This window comes from Haliotis rufescens, unplaced genomic scaffold, assembly GCF_023055435.1.
Source record: "Haliotis rufescens isolate VD_foot unplaced genomic scaffold, xgHalRufe1.0.p SCAF_1, whole genome shotgun sequence".
Lineage (NCBI taxonomy): Eukaryota > Metazoa > Mollusca > Gastropoda > Lepetellida > Haliotidae > Haliotis > Haliotis rufescens.
Genome location: NW_025963779.1, coordinates 27,259,712 through 27,271,304, shown reverse-complemented (window position 1 = coordinate 27,271,304; position 11,593 = coordinate 27,259,712).

Genomic DNA, 11,593 nt, shown 5'->3' with positions numbered 1-11,593 from the left:
ACACTGGCTTACGACAATCATAGCGCTAAGATCGTTTTGTGGACAGTTCCCAGCTGTCTATGCTGGTCGTACGAGGCGCCTTCTAATTAATGGATCGGGTGGTCAGACGGAGGCTTTGTTGATACACTGCCATCACACCCTGACGTTGCTCAATGTATTAATCACTAGTTTGTCTGGTCCAGACTTCATAATTTGCTGGCTGACGTCGACACGGAATGACCCGAGTGTACTGAAGTTACTGAATGATTTCCTTATGTGGATGAAACCAGAACATGAATGAAGAACGTAGCTGTCTTACAATCATCCTCGATAAACTAATGCACTACACAGCTGCATTGAGATTATTACACTAACTTGACGAAATGAGTGTCAGAATTATTGTATCCCCTGATTATTGATCACCTTCACACTCCGGCACAGTGGTGACTTAGCATAACTATGCTGGCTGCCGACCGGCAAGAATGGGTTGCTGAAGACCTATTCTACCCTGGATCGCGTCCGTATGAAGTTGACAATACACTTGTTCTAGTGAAGTCATACTTGCACGAGTGCTTATACGATTTTATGAACTGGGTATTTCTAACCGTGTGGGTAATAAATCACCATTATGTTTAAGAAATATACGACGAGAGGGAATGTAATAAAACACTGCAGAGAGAATAAACCATGAAGGGCGCAGTCCGAGTGGTTTATTCTGCCTGTAGTGTTTTATTGTATGGATATCAACGACTCCCGAGTCGTTTATATCTTATGTGAGATATCAACATTTTGTACAGCCTTGTTAATAAATTGTACATGCTTTAAAACATTTACTCGTATTTAGATAATGATGACTCCCTGAATACAATCCAACTTCGAAAATGTCGGACAACTCCATTTTTATGTACAGGGGTGTTAAGTTTGGTATTCTCGCGATTTTCCCGTCGATTATCTGCATCCTTCCTCCCAATACCGATTTCATATCTATCCCACGTTTGGAAGCGATCGAATCGCCATTGCGTTCATCTGCGCTGTCCAGCTACATGTATGGGAAACAACTCACTGGACACTTCTCTCTAAAAACGTTGTCCAATTTACGACTTCAAGTTGTGGCGCATGTTCGAATCTCTAGAAATGACGTCACGATAGATCACTGTTTTATCGTTAAACGGATTCATCATGTGTGTACACAAGTTACAGATGCATGCCCATTTTTGGTGAAATAGTTTCTGTGACAATATAGCCTTGTGACCGTCTGTGGGCTCGGTATTGACCTTTTTCACACTTTCGCCATCTTGGATCGAAAACGAGGCTTGGAGAGCATAGCTCCATGCAGTGAGAGTCGCATCAGCTCATAGGGAACAGACAGCATGTTGTGCATTTCACTGATGGACATTTTAAACAAACAAAAAATGGTATCCTCTGTATCTAATACAGAAGATATTTCACATTAAATCATGAGGTCCAACTAAAATATGCCTGTAATACACTGGAATTAGCATTTTGCTGTCAGGATCCCGGAAGTGAATCGAAAGGTGCATTTCGAGATACGTATTTCAGAAATAGATTGTTTTATCATAACCTCGTCGGCATATAGATACAATGTGACAGTACATTCAATGACAGAAGTTTTGTATCGTAAATAAACCGCATAACATGAAACATGTCAGTGTACTTTTGCAAAATTGCTCAGTCAATGCGTGGCTTGGCGAACTCTAGATCAAGATTAAGATCATGTTTATTTCACGTTTCATAGTGGTGTTTGCTGCACAACGCACTATCGTTTTGCCATGAGTCCAGTTGACAAAAGACACTTGTTCTGCTAAGATTTTCATTTTAACATATTACAATGTTAATTATGAAAATAATTTGTGTGTCAAAATAAATATTCAGAAGGGGCGATAACTCTATTCAGTGTGTACAATGACAGATGATACTTTCAAACATCACTTACTTAACTGATTATTGCCGATTGAGATTGCACCGTGCACGACAAAAGTAATAATGTGTGAACTGTTTAAAATAAGTTAAAGGGAAACTAAAAATTGATAAATATAAATAATGTATGAAATTGAGTGAGTGAGTGAGTATGGTTTTACGCCGCTTTTAGCAATATTCCAGGAACATCACGGCGGGGGACACCAGAAATGGGCTTCACACATTGTACCCATGTCAGGAATCGAAACCGGGTCTTCGGCGTGACGAGCGAACGCTTTAACCACCAGGCTACCCGACCGCCCCGTATGAAATTGAAGAAATATAAGAATTGATACAACTACCAACTTCTTGAACACCCTCACCTAATCCTGTATGATGATAGGTAATTGTATATCAAAAGGAAGCTACTAATACATTTATCCTGATTAGTTTGAAAATGTCTTGATCAGATATGAGTACAGATAAAATAATAAAAGATATAAAGGAATCAACTTCAATTGGTAATCAAGCCAAGATAAAATATATGTATCGGTACAAATTTTGTTGATGGAACAATCTGGATTTCTCATATTTAACAAAGAAAAACAAACCAAAATTTTCATATCTTTATTTCTCACAATATAAGTTTTCAAAACTTAACATGGACTGTTGTCTTTGTCAGTCAAAAGCACCTAATTAGATTCCAGGAGAAAATAAGTTTCTTGCTTGTAAACAAATGGTACAATGTGCTTTTTCAGTTCCGATAAATATTGGCCATGTTGATTTGTGAGTGAATAAGGCTTTTCACTTCCTCGTCCTATTTAAGTGAAATATGACAGGAAGCACATTTGTTGATTAAAGATTATGGCTTTTGACTTCCTCGTCCTTTGACAGGACGCACATTGTAACCATTGTGTTACTGTCAGCAGAAAGCTCCTCCAGACATCCGTCACCAGATACCAGTACTTCATTGTGTTGACTCGCTGGCCTGAAATGAATAATTCAATAATATTGTAATAATATTCCTACTTCAATAAAAAAAATTATAAACAATGCATATTCACCTTCTCCCAAAATATTGCTTATTTAGAAAACAACATTCTTCTGAAATAGAGACGTTTAAGGAAATTTAATCACAGTGTGTAACATTACATGCTACTTAAGAACAATCTTGAAGGCATCAATTCATCTGTTTCATGTGCTATCTAGCCTTCAACTTCTGCTCTCCAAGCCTCGCTTTCAAACCGGAAGTAGCGAAGTGTGAAAAAGGTCAATAGTTACTCAAAATGTGAGCCAGGTCAATAATGACGTGACAAGCAGATGACGTCATATAAAACACTATGACGTCACGATTATCCCGTAAAAGACACTGCGAAATGAGAAACGGTTCGACCCTGAACAATTTGCAAAAACAGTTTATTCTTGCGACATTACAAATCTATCTACTCCATTACTTAAGGATTGAAGTTTTATTTGTTGACGTTCGTCAGCTGATGAAGACAGTGCCTCACGTGAGCAAATTACATGATGCGCGAGGCGAAGATCTTCATGGTAAATTTGCTCACGTGAGGCACTGTCTTCATCAGCTGATGAACGTCAAAAATACAACTTCAATCCTTATATTGACAGATACATAAACCATAACAAAGGAATCCATTAAACATCAAACTATAATTATTTAAAGCAAACGGTATCTACGCGGAGACCCGTGACGTCATGACGTCATCCGTCCCAAACATTCCATTTGGGGTGACTTCCCTTGGTTTTACAAACGGCTGAAAATAGCGGCAATACCTACTTGAAATCAATGTTGCACCCAGTAAAGTTAGCGTTGGAAAGAAATCCAGACCCGTCTGTTGCTGAAAATGGATTGATATTAACATTCTGTAAACTTTGGGTGTGTTTTTGAGTCATACTACGGCAGCGCTGCTGATGACTGGTATTACCGCTTGAGGCGGTGCGTTTGGCTTTCCCAAGGCAATATACACGATATTCTGGAGCTCAGTGATTTTTTTTGCGAGTCGAGCATTCTCTGTTATAGCTTCGAATGGACGCTTCATTTCGGTGACACGACCTATACATGATCTGTCTGGCTTCAAAGCCTGCATCTTTCATAACCTGGATCGATGTCGCTCTCAGTTTTCCCAAATGAGTTTTAATGTATTTTTTAGACATTGTGGAATCCCCCTAAAGTAGTTATGTATGTCTCTGCTCGATTGACAACGTGATCACGTGACATAATATACTGATGTTCATCGGGAAATGAACGACAGTCAGTTTGGTAGTGTTCACCCGCTACTGTCAATATTAACTTATGAGGGGGCAGGGGTGGCCCAGTTGCATCTTCCCGAGGCAAAAGCGTGACTTTAAAAGTCCAGTTTCCACCCTTGCCGAACTAGGCTGGAATTCCTATAACTAGTTATGTCCATTCTATGCCCCTCCCATATGGACCAATCAGATTCCACCTCTCGTATCACATGCATTTCCTTCAAACAAAATAGTGGCGCCCAGTCAAGACGATCTGATCTACCATCAAGATCTATTTGGTGATAAAACGGTTCTTACTTCGCGAAGTACATCAAATCACGTGAGCACCTTGATTAAAAACATAGAAAGATTTGGAAAATATCTGTTGACAACGAGTTGGCGATGCACATGGTTTGCAAATCCTGCAATCGACCGAAATCTGCATGACAGTTTACGAACCGGATTTCGATTGGACTATGCACAGACTCGTTAGTCCAGCCAAAATCTAACTCCATAATCCCAGCCTGGTTCGGCAAGGGTGGAAACTGGACTTTTATAGTCAGTTAACTCTCTTGCCTCGGGAAGATGGCCCAGTTGTTGCGATTCGCTGTACAGAGTTGCGTCCCTTGGGTACGCCAGAAACCTATGATTGTGGATTCGAATCCCGGTTCGCCTTAATTATGTTTCTAGGTTTTTCAGCACCATACCTGTGCTCGTGGGTATCACCGAAGTTGTAAACGTCCTAGACATGCATCACTTCGGGCTTTCCTTCCACATGCCGTAATATAACTGGAATACTGTCAACTCACTCACTAACTTATGAAAAAAGCTACGCCGCTAATTGGTGCTTCAAAGATACGTCGATCAATCCAGTATCCTCATTTAAGCATTGGTAAATGTTACGGAAACGTTACCACTTGAGAACCACGCGATATTTCGAAGCGCATGTTCCCTCCACATCATAAATAGGCCAATATATGTTAGCAACTGAGAAGTCATGCCTCCACTAACTCATCAACGGAACATCATAATCGGGCGATGGGAAGCAGGCCCGCACTCGGCTGTAGCCAAAGTATGGTGTTACAGATATTAGCCAATGGTTGCTTTCAGTTTGCATGCAGCCGTTGACCAATGGAGACCCATTGCAGTGATAACTTATATATTCTTTTTGATGCTATGTTATAAGGGATTTCGTGCGTCTGTTTTCACAATTTAACTCACTCACTCACTTACTTAGAAGGAGAATACGAGACAAAGCTAAATCGTTCGACCGCGATGAAAGTTTTCTTCAGAAAAAGGGTGTTTATCCATAATAATCTTACGCGTAAGTGGTATTGATTTGGTTGTCGCTATGAAGATCAGTGTTCCATAAGGTGTATCTGTTCGCTGTGCAGAGTTGCGTCCCTTGGGCACGACAGAAACCTATGTGCGTGGGTTCGAATCCCAGTTCGCCCCGATTATGTTTCTAGGTTTTACCGTGTTACACCTGCCTGTCTGCCTTTTAACAGACCTGTCTTTACAAGTCTCATGTCGCATTGGCTGCAATGCGTGAACGTAACTTTTAACTCACTGAACATCCACGGTATTGATTTCCACCTCTTCCCAATCTTGAAGAAAGAACTGTCTGGCAAGCATTATGCAAATGATGATGATGTCATCTCTTCTGTCTGATCTGTATATGTGCCCCGTGGAGGACGTTTTACACCACCAGGTGAAAGCCTTCTACACCAGCGGGATCCAGGCACTCCAGCATTGTTGGCAGAAGTGTGTGGGCCTCGGAGGGGATTGTGTTCATAAATAATTACGAATCAGCTCCATCAAGTTAGACTCGTTTCAGCCATCCCTCATTCCAGTATGGCACATAAAGATACGTTAACCTTGACCTTGTCTCTTGTAAGTTACATTGACCTTGAATTATAACTGGTTTCATACCAGTGAATAGTTCTTGGTTTTAGCCAACATTGAAAAATGTATAATTTCAGGGGTGCTTGCCATAGTAATATATTTTTGCAGTGTTTCTATATGTACACATCTTCCCTTATCTTTTTCAATCAACGTGCATTATGATTACTTTCATTATGACGTATCACATCTCATTGGACCCGTGAAGATCCGGGTTAGAATAGCTCTTCAGCAACCCATGCTTGCCGTAAAAGGCGACTATGCTTGTCGTAAGAGGCGACTAACGGGATCGGTTGGTCAGGCTCGGTGACTTGGTTGATGTATGTCATCGTATCCCAATTGCTTGGATCGATGCTCATGGTGTCAATCACTGGATTGTCTGGCTATTTACAGACCGCCGTCATATTGCTGGAGTATTGATGAGTGCGGCGTAAAACAACAAACAAAACATCTCATTGTTTGATAGCAACATGCAGTAAAATCTCAGAAAGAAAAGGTTATCTTACTTTTAAGTACTAGTAGCCGTTGCAAACATATATTTTATTTACTTTCTTTAAGTATTTTTGGGATGTTTGTCATGGAACTTGCATTACTCTAACACGCTCACCCGCACATCCGCTCACCCGCACATCCGCTCACCCACACATCCACGCACCCACGAACTCATCCACCAAGATGATCGGGAAAGGCTGTTTGACTGTTTAACTCTGACAAATACAAAGACGACATCCTTCAGTACACCAGATACTCTACCAGGGTGTGTGATGTAGGGCAGTTCTCTGAGTGGAGTGGCCAGGTCTGGGCCCGGAGGAAAGCCTGCTAGCGTCGTTATATGAAGTAGGGAAACTTCCAACTTACCGCGTATTTCAAGTTGACATTTATACAAGTATTCAACCATACGAACAAGTAATAATAATGCTCATTTAATAAATTGATACAGTTGTCAAGATTTCGCATTTTTATAAAACAGTCTGTTGTCCTTTGCGAGAACATTGCTTTAACAGTATATTCTGTACTTCTTGGATTAACATTATGCATACAGAGCTTGATATCTATTTCGTGTACATAATTTAGTTTGAATACTTTCCAAGAATAATTGTTCGGAATTGTTTAATTAAAACCTACATTAAAACAATGCAATTGGGACAGTAACACAAAACATAATTCCTATATGAGTAAGGAATCCTATTTTATTTTTTATCAGTTTGACAGCTTTTTGGTACCAAATTACTACGCTTTCGTGTAACGCAAAACAATGGAACACATACATGGTTGCGAGAGTCTTGATGGAGAAATTTTATCACGCGGCCTTAAAATCATGCATTTCCTTTTGTGTCTAACACGTTCGCCAATTCCCAGGTTCACTGGATAGGATTGCTTGGGAACACGTTGGCGATTGAAGGGAGGTAACTCCTGTCGTTGTCTGAAGCTGCCGTTGCTGTATTTGTAGACGAATAGATGTATTCCGACTTCCAACAAATGAAAAAGGGTTGCAATTATACACGTTTGATGTGTATATACTGAACAGTGTTCGACCTTTATCCCGGCGTGTCTGTTCCGCGTGGGATGGAAGACCGAAGTGATGCAGGATTTAGACGATAACCACTTTGGTAAAACCCACAGGCTTCTCCTTAACTTGGTGCCACCAAACCTGAAACATATGCTTCGGGACTCTGTATATTGAAACTATCTCTGGTCAGTCATGGTATCGAGGTCAACTAACACATTATTATTGCTGTATTGCCCCCAATCTCATTCACATCAGATCCAATACGACACGCCCCTGTATCACGCTATGTGGTGGCGGTATCTGCATCAGCCAGAGTGAGTGAGTATGGTTTTACGCCGCTTTTAGCAATATTCAAGCAATATCACGGCGGGGGACACCAGAAATGGGCTCCACACATTGTGCCCATGTCGGGAATCGAACCCGGGTCTTCGGCGTGACGAGCGAACGCTTTTACCACTCGGCTACCCGACCGCCCCTCATCAGCGAGAGAGGAGTAAGGTCGTTTTGGAGGAAAAGATCAGATTTTAATAACTGTAGAGACAAATACATACAAATCTGTCAGTTACAGAGGTTGTTTACGTGTAATGTCTGTGTGGAAGACGAATGACATGCATTGCTGCACTGTCCTAATTATATTAATGTGAGGAAACCGCTCATTGATAAATGTATTGAGAGTTGGGAACATTTTAGTGGCTCTACTAATATGAAGAAAGTACGTTTTATTCTCTCCAGCCCTGGTGTGATGAGAGTATGTGCAAAAAAACGTCTATTTTAGAAAGGAGAAAAACGCGTATACTGTATGTGTACAGTATAATATTGTTTATGTTTTAGGAATAATATGCGTTTCAGTCTTTTGTATGATTTGGTTTTTGTTTGTCATTATTTTATCTGTTTCTTAGTTTATGTATTAGAATGTGTCAGTGTTTGCACAAAAATCTCTCATAACCTGGAATAGTTCATGCTTGAGCTCTGACGTTTTTATGTGCAGTACATATTATAAATATGAGGTGAGACTGTAATAAAATATCCGAACCTGTCTGTCTGTCTGTCTGAGGCTGTGATGTCATCAACCAACAGCCAATAACACGGCATGGATAGTTGCTCCATGAATGAGGGAGTGAGTGAGTTGGGTTTAACGCCGCTTTTAACAAAATTCCAGTTATATCACGGCGTGTCAGCTTAATGTGGGAGGATAGTGATGCAGGTCTCAGACGTTTACCACTTCGGTGAAACCCACGAGCACGGGTATGGTGCTGACAAACCTAGAAACATAATCGGGGCGAACTGGGATTCGAACCCACAATCATAGGTTTCTGGCGTGCCCAAGGGACGCAACTCTGCACAGCGAATCGCGGCGCCTTAGACGACTGGGCCACCCGTGCCCCCAGTTGCTCCATGAACCTGTTGTGGGGTTAAATGGTCTAGACGTCTTAACGCACCTAATTCGATTGAATGTATAAGCAAAAGAAAGTATGCACTTGGATCATCACTTGGAAAATTGGATCTGACCAAAACATTACGTTACAAAACTCACAAGGCTGGAAAAGGAATCCGAAACCCTGATAACTTAATGTCCAAAACACAACTATGATGCCGTATGAAATACATTCCCATCGAAAAACAAATTCTTGTTTGTTTCCGTTTTAGCAACCATCAAACATGGGTGTATACTTCCTGTTGCCTGACAGTTTACATAATCCAGACGATAGGCTGCATATTCGTGACAGCGACGTGGACACCACGTTGCCTCATTTAGACATATATATACCATTGCTCAGAACAGGTGGTGTGGTGCGTTGAGCTTAAGGCCAGGTTCACACAGTGCCGATTATGGCTCCCGTATGAGATCAGACAGCGCTACGACACGAAAAGTGAAAAAGTCGGATTACTATCCTCATAATCTGGAATGTCCTATCATAGTCTGAACGGAGTCGAATACATTCGTAACAGAGTCCTACGGATTGGGAAAGGTCCAGAGAGGTCGGCCAAGCACTTCCGACAGTATGTTGCGTCCCGTAACATTCGGGAAACTCAGCTGATTTTATCTAGTCGGATTACAAACGACTTTGTCGTGGCAGATTCTGCTGTATCTGATAAAAACCGTAACAATGTCCTGTGTTGTCCTGGCGGTGTCCTGTGGATTGTTCATTACCGTTTCTTGGCGTCCAGATTGCTTCCAGATCTTGCCGAATGCGAACCGTCGGTTCACTGCCTGATCTCTGTCGGATCGCATTCGGGAGAATCGGGACGCTGTCGGGACAGATTCGGTCGTTTTGTACCACGCGGAAGATACAAATCGGATCAGATTCGGATTGAGAACGGGAGAATCGGGACGAATGCGGCTGGAAACGGCTGAAACGGGATGCTTCCTGAACAATATATGATTTTTTTTTAATTTCCCGCCACGAATAACAGGATCTTGATCAGACTTTTGACAAATTTTAATCGGCAATGGTCCTATCAAGGACGGCAGTAACATCCTAATCGTGTGGCTGAGCCCTAACATCGAAAACAATGTTTGTCAGTTTCTCAGCAATTGCTCTTCTACATCTCCTCTCAACCCTCTCTTATAAAGTTGAAAGCTTTGTATATGATTCCAGAATTTTTCCAGAATTATGACGTGATAATACATATGATCTGAAAGATGATGTTGTGCAACTAAATGACGACCAACATGTTCTCCGACAAGACATGGGCGCTTTGGACGAACAGCTACAGCAACGTCGCTGTTTATTCGTCAACGTTTGAGGAACTTCACAAACGAGTTTGTTTGTTTGTTGTTAAACGCCGCATTCAGCAATATTCCAGCTACATGACGGTGGCCTGTAAATAATCCAGTGACCGATATCATGAACATCGATCCTCGCAATTGGGATACGATAACATGCATCAACCAAGTCAGCGAGCCTGACCACCCGATCCCGTTAGTCGCCTCTTACGACAAACATAGTCGCCTTTACTGCAAGCATGGGTTCCTGAAGACCTAGTCTACCCCCGGGTCTTCACAGGTCTATTGAGATTATGAATATTTCTGTTTCATTGTTTCAAGGAGTAGTAAGGTTAGAGATTTTTAGTCGCAGAGATAAAGTCATTCTTTTTGGAATTGACGAGGATGGATGAAGAGAATCAGACAGTGAGAGTAAATCTAAAGAGGTACAGGTATTCAACTCTGGGTGTGGTGATTGGGTCGGTCCTTTTCAACCAGGTGATATAAACCGATCACACAGGTTAGGTGGAGACAGTAGCTGTAAACCCATACCTAACATTATTTCATTCAGGGACACGGAGGTAAAGCTATGGGCACTGAAAAAAAGCGAAGACTTAGATCAAACAGCATTGGGGTTGCAAATGACCTCACACAAAACCAGAGAGAAACTGCGTGACGCATCAGCAAATGGTAAACAGGGTTGTTATAAGAATGGAAAACTTGTTATCGTCAGTGAACCTGCTTCAGCTACACCTTCACATCGAGGAAAACCAGACAATAGCAGACAAACCGTTCGAGAGAGTTTCAGATCTGAGAGAAGATAGAAGGTGGGCGAGCTGGCCCAAACACACACCCCGAACTCTGAGTGAGTGAGTGAGTGAGTGAGTGTGGTTTTACGCCGCTTTTAGCAATCACGGCGGGGGACACCAGAAATGGGCTTCACACATTGTACCCATGTCCGGAATCGAACCCGGGTCTTCGGCGTGACGAGCGAACGCTTTAACCACTAGGCTACCCGACCGCCCCTCCGAACTCTGATGAAACTCAACAAAATGTTGTTGTTTTCTCCACATGGAATAGCTCCGGTATAAAGATCGTCACGATATGGCTGAACTATTGCCGATGTGACGTAAAGCATTAACTCACTCACACTCCGGTATAAAGATCGTCACGATATGGCTGAACTATTGCCGATGTGACGTAAAGCATTAACTCACTCACACTCCGGTATAAAGAATAAAGAAAATGATATGTGTTTTCTTGAGATATTTCTTTTTCTATATAGATATGTTTCACCTGTCAGAAAAATGCATGAACTAGTGAGAACTATT